The sequence below is a fragment of the Apium graveolens genome, chromosome 11 (genome assembly GCF_009905375.1).
Source record: "Apium graveolens cultivar Ventura chromosome 11, ASM990537v1, whole genome shotgun sequence".
Lineage (NCBI taxonomy): Eukaryota > Viridiplantae > Streptophyta > Magnoliopsida > Apiales > Apiaceae > Apium > Apium graveolens.
Window position 1 is genome coordinate 151,118,462 of NC_133657.1, and position 12,941 is coordinate 151,131,402.

The window sequence follows — 12,941 nt, forward strand, 5'->3', positions numbered from 1 at the left end:
TTGATAAAAAAGTCAAGAGGTTTTACAACGAGATATATTCCATGAGATAGAGCTGATATAGGATTAACTTTTCCCACTTGATATGACTTCTCTAGTCCTAGCTATGTTCTGATCAATCTGTCCTGATGAATTCTTCCAAATTTACTACTTGAGATTTTCTGCCATGAACACATGTGCACCTAGTGCCTTATGGAAACATTGAATTGTACATGCTGACTTAATGCTTCACTTGGGTTGAGGTTGATTGATTTCAAATAATTTACTTAAACCAGGTCTCATTTTTTCTTTGTCGTTGAGACTGTGGGCCATGAATGTTCTCCCTCTTAGGTAAACACACCCTCGGAGCTAACTTTTTTGTTCTCCCCCTTATTGTTTTCATCAAAGGTTTGAATGAGTTCTTTGAGTCTAAGAACATTAACTCAATGAGTGAAAATATACAGTGCAGATATTCATCAACTTTATTGTGTTAAGATATGTCATATATGTTTCCAGTACCTTTTTTTCTCCTAGTCTCTCTATTCTTGCACCAGGGTCTCCCCTGGATCACAAATCTCACATTTTTTTCCATCATCTAATAAGGTAAAACTCTAATTCTCACTTGTAAGTCCTGAACAAATGTCTTTCCTCACTTACTCAGTCTCCTTTTTCCTGCTATTAAAGCAACCTCTCACTCCCAGAAGATATTTACATTATTCTCTCAATCGTCGAACTGTCAGAATAAATGGTTGATCATGATACTAGCTAAGTGGTAGAAATTGATGAAACAATTAAGAAAAGAAATGCCTAGCCTGAAAAATTAGTCGTTGAATGACTGCCACTTATCAATGAATGAAATAATATTTATGAGATTATAAGAATAGCTGCTAGTGAGGAAATTACAAGAGTTGATTATGTAAAGATTGATAATACTTGTGTGTGCATTGAATTACTCATTGTAATATGAAAAAGTGATTGATAATCCAATAAATCATTTGAAAAATAATGACCATCGGTAAATCATAATGTAACGTAATATATAACTGAGAAATATACCTTGACATGAAAATTAAACAGGTAAGTAATATTAACTACGAAACATAGGAATCTTGAGGATAGAAGGTTAGAAAAATATGAAGAATCAAAACATGGAATTAAATCTCCAAGTCTGTCATCAAGTCATGAAAAGAAGTTCATTATAATATTCAAGCCTTAATGAAGAATAAAATATAAAAGGAACTTTAGTGTTAAAGAAATGAACTGGTTCTAGTAATGAAGGTTAGAGATTCCAGTGAATTGATGCACTAAAGTAGTTTAAGGTGATATGAGATAAATAGTTTAAAGTAGGTAAGGGTATTCATATATGTGCTAGTCATTTGTGAACCAGACCAATGCATTAAATGTCAGCTCTTCAAGAACTAAAGACATTGATCATAATGGAGAATCAAGCTTATGACAGAATATGGTTGAAACAGAATATGATTAAAGCAAAGACAAGAGTAAAATTTATATGTAGCTAACACTATGCCATAGATTGCATACTACAACCCCAACAAGCGTTGCTATGAGCCAAAAAACCGTTGCAATAGGTGCCAAAAATAGTATTGTATTGCTTTTTCTGGGTCGTAATTTTAGCCGGTGGAAAGCATTATATTACAACCCTGACACGCTTTATTGCAATGCTTTCTTATCTTCTAAAGAAATATTCTACTTCAACATCAACAAGGGTTGCAATAGGACTTGACCATTGTTGCAACACGTTTTGGGCAATCATTAGAATATGGTGGGGCCCATATTGTCAACCACATATTACATGATGTAACATTTTCACAATGGAAATTCAATAAAAATTATTTGGTGATATGCATTTCTCGAAAATAAGTTAAATGTTCATTTCATAAGTTTCAAAAAATATAATACAAACTGAATTTACAAAAATAAATAAACTTGAACTATTAATTACTTTACAAAAGTTAAAATAAGCTTAAACTTATAAGATGGCCCTTGTTCTATTTAATAATACAAATGGTGGCATCAAATTTTAATCGGAGCCAACATAAAACTCAAAGGAAATGCGGGCCTCTAAATGATTTTATTCCTCTTCCCAAGCTTGAGTATCTTCGACCTAATATCTTCATTTATTGAAAATTACTAAAACACATTAATACATTGAATGTTTTAAAATCTGTAGATAAAAACTCTAAATAATTACAGATATATCTACTCTTTGATATTATAATGCGTGCACATTATACATTAATTTATTACACTTGAAATAAGTAGTAAGATATATAAAACTAACACATCATATATATGGATGAATTTAAGAAATGATTACTATCTAATTAAACCAAAGATAACAGATAAAGAGTGATAAGAGATAAAGTACCCTATGTCGACATGTCTGCATTATAATTATCATAACATATGTATGGTAATGCATATGTCACGCCATAGAACACTTAGCTAAAATACAAAATGATTTGAGCAAGTAGTACCAAAATATTCCAGTTTTCTATATAGGTAGTCATGCCTGGTACGTATTATAAATCAACTTTTTCTGAATGTCTAAAAATAAACACATAAATGATGTGCTACGGTTACGCTAGAATGTATTAAAAAAGTAAGGCATTCAGTATAACTTGTAACAACCAATCCTTCTCGAAGCTTTTTTTTCTTAAAAGGAACAACGGTCAACCTCAGAGAGAGAAAATATGTGGCTGCCTAACTTCATTTGTGCGATACCCTATGACAACAATGTATCCTCTGTCTTCTGCAATTTATACAAATATAGAAAAAAACTCACAAAGTTAAGTCAAAAAAATAAAATAAATCTATGTAAAATCATGGCTAGTTAATTATGGAAATCATTTATATATATCAGAACCATTTATATTGGGTCAATGTGAAGCATCCGCATATGTGTCGATAAGCATTTGAAGCATGCATGGACTGGAAGCATGAGAATTACAAATGATAAATAGAAAGACCTTTCATCTCCCGATTTAAATACAACAAGAAGTACAAATGGAACTAATTTAAGCCCGCGTACAGAGTGCACAAAAACTCTATCCATCTAATATACATGGTTCAAATAGTGGCAAACTTATTCAGCTTCAAATGGCAACTGATAATGTGTGCATAATGTTTTTTTATAGGACAAGTAATTCAAACAAAAAGTATAACAACTTGCGCCGATAATATATTATGTAACACCTCTATTATATTGTTTACTATACAATAATCTGGATAGCACTTAGCTGAGGAAGTACTCGCAGTCTAGTAAATGACTGAGAATATCGTCACACCTTGGTCTTTCATGCACTTCTGCCCAGCAATTTACGTAAATCGGATAAAGTTAATTTTTCCAAAATAGCACGACAATATTAAGATAAAACTGATAAATATGATCTAATGCGGAGACCTTCTACTAGCCCTCCAAGTTAACCTACAGGGATTTCTAGTCATGAGCCCTCATGTGCAATAGTGGAAATAACCTATGTAGATAAAACAAAGTCAAGATCAGACTAAATGCAAATGAAGCAGAGATCTTAATCAGAGAGAATATACAGATGATGTATACAACTTACCCTCTCAAGAGGTGAGTGTGTACCATGTCAAGGCTAAAAATATCATATTTCTCGTTTATTGATTCCATTAATATAAGGAATTTACTTAGGCTTAAGTACATCTGAACTTAATATACTTAAAACATAACAAAAATAGTAATATAGTAACTTACTTACTCCATTAATTTGAAACATCTTTTTGTACTGCTAAAGCAGTTTTTGGTACAGTTAACACAAAATGATGTTGCTAGTGAAGACAGATAAAATAACACTACAGGAAAACAAGCCTAAATACAACGGCACATATACAACCGACATCAAATTCAACCATTTTCGGTTGAATTTAAGGGTGCGACTAAATTCAACAGCATGCGGTTGTATTTATATATGTTCGTATTTACACAGTCAAATTTAGTACTAATTACAACCGAATAAGGACAACCGTATTTGTATGCAACCGTATACGGTTGAGTTTAGTCGTGCTCCTAAATTCAACCACATTCCGTCGAATTTAGCCTTACTTATTAGAACCGAATAAATTCAACCGAATTTATATACAACCGTATACGGTTAAGTTTAGCCGTGCCCCTAAATTCAACAGCATTTGGTCGAAATTAGCCTTGCCAAAAAATAGAGGGAATTTTCCCGCCAACAAATTTTATACTAAATTCAATCGATTTCGGTCGAATTCAAATTTTAAAAATGGCGAAAAATTTCCTGAAAAAAATATAGAATAAAATTTACGCAAAATTTATAATTTAGTTCTTACAAAAAAGATTATTATGGTAGTTAGATATTTATGCATCAATTAATAATTATAGTTTGAGTTTCAATTTATTTTATATTTATTTTAAATTATAATCCAACCATACGGAAAAGAAAATTGTCAAAAAAAAAGTTTACGGAAAAATGTCAGTAATTTGAATATTTAAATTTTAATTATGTTTACAAATTGAATTTAGGGGGTGAGATCCTAACACTAAAGTAGTTCGACCAGTATTTCTTACTAGTGTTTAGTCTCATACTGATATTTCGATTTTTTCAAAACTTTTGTGAATGATCCAACCTTACAGATGTCAAGATCTATATATTTTAGTGATATTATAAAAATTTTAGAAAAAAAATGTATTTGGTTTGCTATTTTAACAGTCAACTAGTAGTTTGACCAGTACTTCTTAATACTGTTTAGTCCCATATTAATGTTATAATTTTTTCAATATAACTTGTGAATCCAACCGTAAGGATGTGAAGATCTATATATATTAGTAATATAATAAAAAAATTAGAAAAAATAAATTTATTTGGTTTGCTATTTTAACAGTCAACCAATAGTTTGACTAGTACTTCTTAATAATGTGAGTCTAATACCGATATTTTGATTTTTATTAAAAATGTTCATTAATGATCCAACCGTAAAGATGTTAAGATCTATATATTTTAGTGATATGATAAAAAATTTAGGAAAAATAAATTTATTTGGTTTGCTATTTTAACAGTCAACTAGTAGTTTAACCAATACTTCTTAATACTATTTAGACCCATATTGATGGCATCATTTTTTCAAAATAATTTATGAATGAGCCAACCATAAGAATTTGAAGGTCTATATATATTAGTGATATGATAAAAAATATAGAAAAAAATAAATTTATTTGGTTTCCTATTGTAACTGTCAACTAGTAATTTGACCAATAATTCTTACTAGTGTTTAGTCCTATACAGATGTTTCGATTTTTTAAAAATTGTTTATGAATGAACCAAATTTAAGGATATCAAGATCTATATATTTTAGTGATAAGATAAAAAGTTGAGAAAAAATTAAATGTAATAGGTTTGCTATTTTAATAAATAACTAGTAGTTTGACCTATACTATTTACTAGTGCATTGTCCATACTAAATCTCAAATATTAAATAAATATTGAACGATCCAATTCTACAAATGTTAAAACGGTTAAAAGAAAATGTTATATGCAAAATATCAATATTTTTTAATTGTTATTCCATGATCATTTTAACAAAAAAAATAATTTAACAATAGAGAATTTCACTGCATGTCTATTTGTGGTATTTATGATAAAATTGATCAAAATCATGAATTCAATTATTTTTTAAATATTGAGTTCTCAAAATTAAAATTTAAATTTTAGAGTATTATAATATTTGTAAGGAAAATATTAATTAATATTATATGTCCTATAAAAGGTAACAAATTTTATAACAATATTAATAATATTCAAATTAGCACTCCTAAATTCGACTGAATACAGTTATATTTAGTTCCATGTCAGCGATCTGCTTCAGTTATTTCTAACGGATCAAATTTAACTACTATCATAACAATCCAACGGTTGAAGTTATACTTTATAAAAAATATTTTTAAACAAAAATAAAATAAAATCATATAAAGTATAAAACCCCCACCGCTTACCTACGCGTCCCCCCTCGTCCCTTAAGCCGCACTTATATTTTTCCGACTCCCTCCCCCCTCCATCTCCCTCTCTCTCACCCCCGCTCTCTCTATCTACCTCCTCGACTACAGCCCCCCATGACACTGCCGCCGGCGTTCTCCGACCGGCCGCCGTCTGGTCATACTCCGGCGAGCCCCTTCATCGACCACTCTTTTACTATTCACACTCATCTCCTCCCGATCTATCATGATTTTTCGTTGTCAATATTCTTCATCTTCAAGTTAATTACATATATACTTTATCATTTCTAGCCTTTTTACGCTTGTTTCTTATTTGTAGGTTTGTTAAAATCTAATTATTGCTTTTGTTTGTCTTTATCTCAAATTTATCTCTTATTTTACATTATTTCTGATCTATTTTAGTGTTTTGTTTCATTTTGTATTACAATTTATATGTCGTTTGTATGATTTTTACTGGTAGATTTGATGAATAATTTGTGAGCTACATTTTGTTATATGTTATTGGCTGGTTGTTGATGGATTCGGGTCACGATACACTCATGGATTTCTAATTTTAGAGTGGGGACCATTGTGTCGAAATATTGGATGTAAGGTGTGTGGTCACGATGAAGGTTGAAAAAGTGTTAATTGTAGTTGTAGTAATAGTAATTGATGAAAAAGTGTTTACTGTGATGAAAACACGAATATAACAGGACATGATTTGCATTGGTTGCCGGATTTTTTTGAAACTCACCGGAATCTAATAATTTTCCGGTGAGATTTTTTTTAAAACTGGTGCTTGTTAATTCGACCACATTCAGTCGAATTTAGTATAATATTATAAACCATATACGGTCGAATTTATATTTTAGGCGGACTTTTCAAAAAATTTCAAAAATTAAATTTTCTTGCCGGGATTTTTAAATTTAAATTAAAAAATCAAATTTAACTGAATACAGTTTTATTTAAGCGGTTGTATTTAGCTGTTCGTTTAACCGGTTGTATTTAGTTTAAATATGACTGGTCTACTAAATATGGCTCGAGCATTTTCGATCGGATCAAAAAACGGTTGTATTTAGTTAAATATAACCGAATTCCGTTGTATTTAACTAAATACAACTATTTTTTGGGCGGTTGTATTTAGGCGTTTTTTAGTAGTGCAAGGTCTCTTTAGCAAATACAATATTTAAGTTAAAAAGAATATGAATGACTTATACAAGCATAAACTCAATTACAGGTGATTTAAAATCTAATATAGCAATTTTATGAAACACTTTTCCATGAAATAATTTGAGAGATACTCAGATTAAACAAGTACATTTTGTTATGAGTGTGAAGTCATAGTCGTTTTCTAGTCTAGGCAGGGTATCTGTTACCTTGAAATATCATTTCAGGAGCCTGGTAGCTCATAGCCAAGGTCATAGTCGCCTTCTGTAGGATAAGCCAAGATCATGTCACCTTATCGATATGATCATTTTCGCATTTTGACCATCAAGCCAAAATCTTTGTCATCTAGAAGAACATGACTAGAACATCTCTAGCCTTCTAGACCTATGTATAACTTATGTGGCTTTCAAGACCTATGTAGCCTTGTAGGGAAATCTCAATCATGTAGATTTATTTGGGAAGCATTTTTCACTAATTGGCAATCATTTAATCTTGTCTACAAAAAGTGAAAAGTCTACACTTAAATGGCTGAGTGAAATCAATTCACAAACATGGTATTCTACTGATTTTATGTCAACTGCACACAAACATTTCCATTAAGATTATTTGTTTACATAAATTTTAACTTATATTTGTATCATGTGCATTTCAAGACAAATGAAGTATAAAGTCCAAAATGTTACATTGTAATAATATACAATTAGTTGCTAAATATTTATTTAATAATTGATAAAGTTGTAGAAAGTATGAATTTCTATAGAGTTTTAATTGGTCTTCAATTTTTTAAGAATGGTTCATTATTATTTAAGTATTTAAGAATATGATAAATAATCAAATTAAAAAGAATACGTAAATGTTAAAATAATAAGCTAAACATTGATTATTATTTTAATAATATAGAATGTTCTTGGAAGCACCTAGATTAGACATTTGAGGTTCAAGACTTTTGAGTTCATGGTCTTTAACTTTTCATGTACGTAGGGAGTTGCATATTAAATAATATTCTAGTAGGTTCTATGGAGACTTATAAATAGAACACTCTTTCAAGCTTTGTAATCATCAAGTTTTATATAATCATTTTGAGTGAAATACAAGTGTGAGTTTATATTTTTTTTGTGAGTTAGTTGTGTGTATTATTCATAACGAGTTTCATCTCTTTAATCTACAACTCTTTTATGCTTAAGTTCGTACAAAGTGGTATGAGAGTAAGGTTAAGTGATGTCTTCCAATAATAATATGTTTCAACCTCAACTTCCATGTTTGACGGGAAAGAATTACAATCAATGGAGCATCCAAATGAATGTGTTATGTGGATCTCAAGATCTTTGGGAGAGAATTGAAAATGGTTATGAAGAATCAGTGAATCAAGCTAATATCCCACCGCAACAATTGAACACTTTAAAGGAGAACCGAATAAGGACAAGAAGGCCCTCTATTTTATTTATCAAGCGGTGGATGAAGTAATTTTTGAAAAAATTTCAACGGCATCAACATTAAAGGAGGCAATGGACATCCTTAACAAGGCCTACAAAGGTGAAGAAAAAGTAAAAATGGTGAAAAAATATTATAATCGAACAATTTTAATTGTTAATCAACTTTGTGTTAATGGAGAAGATATTTCGGATAAAAGAGTCTTGGAAGAAATTCTTCGTAGTATGACTCGAAAATATTAGCATGTTGTTGTGGCCAAAGCAGAATCAAAAGATTTGAATACTTTCTCTCTTGAAGAATTGTTGGGCTCACTACAATCTCACAAAATCCGTATCAAGCAATTTGACTCATCTCCTTCCGAGCAAGTTTTTCAAGTTCAAGACACTAGTCGTGGTGGTTTTAGAGGAAGATGAGGAAGAGGATTATTTCGTGGTCGAGGACAAGGAAGAGGAAAGGTGTAAAATGAAAATTTTAACTCAAATCAAAGAGAAGGAAGAGCTCGTGGAGGCTTCAATAGAAGATGAAAAGGTAATTCTTTTAATTTTTAATGCCATTATTGTCCTAAAATTGGGCATATGAAAAATGATTTTATAAACGAATTAATGATGATAAAGGTTCCAATTTTCTACATGAGGATGTTGAGGAGAAAGATGAAAGTATGCTTCCCATTAGCAATGTTCAATAAGAGTCACTTAATGATGTTTCGTATATCGATAGTGGTTGTAGCAACCACACGACTGGAAATAAAAATTCTTTTATGAATTTTAATGAAAGTATCCAACGAGAAGTGAAGACAGGTAACAACAATAGGCTCGTCGTCAAAGGGTGTGGAGATGTTCCAATCCAAATAAAGCAAGGTACAAACTACATCTCTAGTGTTTATTATGTTCCCGATCTTAAGTATAATCTTTTAAGTGTTGGGAAACTTTTAAGAAATGGACATCATGTGAATTTTAAAGATGATTTTTGTGAGATAAGAGATAAAAATGGCCTTCTTGTTATAAGAGTCAAGATGACATCAACTAAAATATTTAAATTGAAAATCAAATATGACTCTCTTCCATGTTTTTCTTATATTGTGAATGACAAATATTGGATTTGGCATCTTCGATATAATCACTTGAGTTTACCACTTTATACAAGATTTATAAAGGTCATATGGTGAGAGACATCCCAAATATTCAAAGGCAAGATCAATTGTGTGAAAATTGTGTTTTTGGCAAGCACCATCGGGATGCATTTACAAAAGACAAGGCATGGTGAGCTAAAAAGCCATTGAAATTAGTACATTCAGATTTTTATGGACCAATGGGCACAAACTCTATTGGTGGTAGCCATTATTTCCTCACTTTTATTGATGATTATATTGGCAAGATGTGGATTTATTTTCTCAAAGAAAAATCTCAAGTATTTTAAGTTTTTAAAGATTTTAAAGCATATGTGGAGAAAGAAAGTGGTCGTTTTTTAAAGACATTACGATCCGATCGTGGTGGTGAATATATGTCCGAAGAATTTGGAAGTTTTTTGAAGAAGTACGTAATTCTCCATCAACTAACGGTTTGTTCAACCCCTCAACAAAATGGGATAGCCTAGAGGAAGAACCGATAATTATTGATCTTATTCGATGTATGTTGAAAATAAAAAGATTATTTAAGATATTATGGGCCGAAGCGGTGGCATGTGCTTGTTATGTTCATAATCGTGCACCTACTAAAAGTGTACAAGGAAAGACTCAACAAGAAGCTTAAAGCCACAAGAAGCCATGTGTCTCTCACTTCCAAATTTTAGGAAGCATTTGTTACTCTCATGTGCCCGCTGAAAAGGGAGGCAAACTTTATGACAAATCTGAAAAATGCATCTTTGTTGGTTATAATGAAGCTTCCAAGGAATACAAATTATACAATCTTATCACAAGGAAGGTAGTAATTAGTCATGATATGATCTTCAATTAGGAAGCTTCATGGGAATGGAAGAATGAGAAAAAAAGTTCAAGTGTTTTTCTTGATGATGATGCATTTGATCCAGTTGAAAAAGAAGGCTCCACTCCACCTACTCCACCATCTAATTCTCCACCAAACTAATTATCATCATCCTTAAGTTCTGAATCACTACCTAGAAAGACAAGAACTATGGCGGATCTTTATGGAGAAACAAGAAGAATTTTGGAAGATGAGTTTATTGATTTTGCCTTATATGCAAATGCGGATCCAGTCTTTTTTGAAGATGCCTCTAAAGAAAATAAATGGAGGCGTGCCATGGATCAAAAAATTGATACAATCGAAATAAATCAAACATGGGAGCTATTTGAAGCTCCTAAAGGAAAGAAACCTATGAGAGTCAAGTGGGTTTACAAGAAAAAGATGAATGCACAAGGTAAAGTTGAGAAACATAAGGCACAATTGGTGGCTAAAGGTTATAAACAAATGTATGGAGTTATTTACAAAGAAGTTTTTGCTCCCCTGACATGCCTTGAAACAATTCTTTAATACTTTCTCTCATCGCGCAAAATATGTGGCAAGTTCACCAAATGGATGTCAAGTCCATTTTTTGAATGGCAAATTTCAAGAAGATGTGTATATTGATCAACCACTGTTCTATATGAAGAAGAATGAAGAAAATAAAGTATATTGGTTGAAGAAAGCTTTGTACGGGTTAAAATAAGCCCCACGTGCATGGTATAGCCGCATAGATGAATATTTTGCAAAGAGGGATTCAAGAGGTGTCCATTTGAGCATACACTTTATATCAAGGAGAACAAAAACAAAATTCCAATAATTGGCTTATATGTGGATGATTTGATTTTTACGGGAAATAATCATGATGATATTGAAGAATTCAAGAAGAATATGATGCAAGAATTTGAGATGACCAATTTGGATTTACTTCACTACTTCCTTGGGATTGAGGTAAAGAAAGATAAAAAATGATTTTTTATCTCTCAAGAAAAGTATGCAAAGGATTTGATGAAGAAATTTCATATGGAAGAGGCGAAACCATGTAGGACTCCCATTGAAGTTGACTTGAAATTAAGTAAGGATGATGATTATTAATTTATAGATCCTACAATATATAGAAGTCTTGTTGGGAGTTTGATGTACTTGACCGCCACTCGGTTGGGTATCACATATGGTGTTAGTTTGATTAGTAGATTCATGGAGCAACCAAAGAAGATACATTGGGAGGCCAAAAAAATAATCTTGAGTTATGTTCGTGGAACTCTTGGAGATGGACTTTATTATCAAAAGACAAATGACTGTAAGGTGCTTGGATATTATGATAGTTGTTGGACTGGAAGTGTTGATGATAGTAAAAGTACTTTGGGAAATGTTCTCTTTGTTGGCTGTTGTGCAATCACATGGATGTCAAAGAAACAACAAGTTGTCTCTCTCCCAACAGCGCATGCATAATATATTTCTTTATCTTTAGCTAGTTATCAAGCATTATGGAACACATAGGTGCTGGAGGATCTCATTGCAAGTTAGAACACCAAATTGGTGATATCTTTACGAAACCTTTGAGACCCCACATTTTTAACAAGTAGAAGAATAAACTTGGCATGAGAAAAATTTTAGCTCAAGGGGGATGTTAAAAATAATAAGCTTAGGTGTGATTATTATTTTAATAATATAGAATGTTCTTCAAAGCACCTAGAATAGACCTTTGAGGTTAAAGACTTTTGAGTTCATGGTATGTTGAGTTCATGACCTTTAGCTTTTTATGTACCTGTGGAGTTGTATATTAAATAATATTCTAGTTGGTTCTATGGAGGCCTATGAATAGAACACTCTTTCAAGCTTCGTAATTATCAAGTTTTATATAATTATTTTGAGAGAAATACAAGTGTGAGTTTATATTTCTTTTTTGTGAGTTAGTTGTGTGGATTATTGAGAACAAGTTTTTTCTCTTTAATCTCCAATTCTTTTAGGGAAAATGGATTTTTTCATCACCCAACTTATCATATTTTTAGGACTTACCATTTAACTATTTTTTTTTCTTTTACTCACTAATGTTAGGTTCGTATTTGTTTTTAGTGAGTAACATTAGGTTCGGATTTGATTATTAGCATTATGTGAATTTCTGGTAGAATTATTAAAATATAGTGGTAGTCTCTAATATTTTAATGATTTGGTATATGTCTATATCTTTATATATACTACTCCATATATCCCCAAGACGTTTACCTAGGTGATGTGATGAGAGTTTGACAAGCATTTTAAGACTGCTTAAAGATGTAGTTTCATGAATTATTTTTAATTTTTTTTCTAAATAATAATTTAATGTTTAAATTTTTATATACAAAAAAAACTTAAAAATAAGTTATAAAACTATGTTTTTAAGATAAATATCTTGTGAGAGTTGTTTGATTTAATACCAAAATCATATTATTACA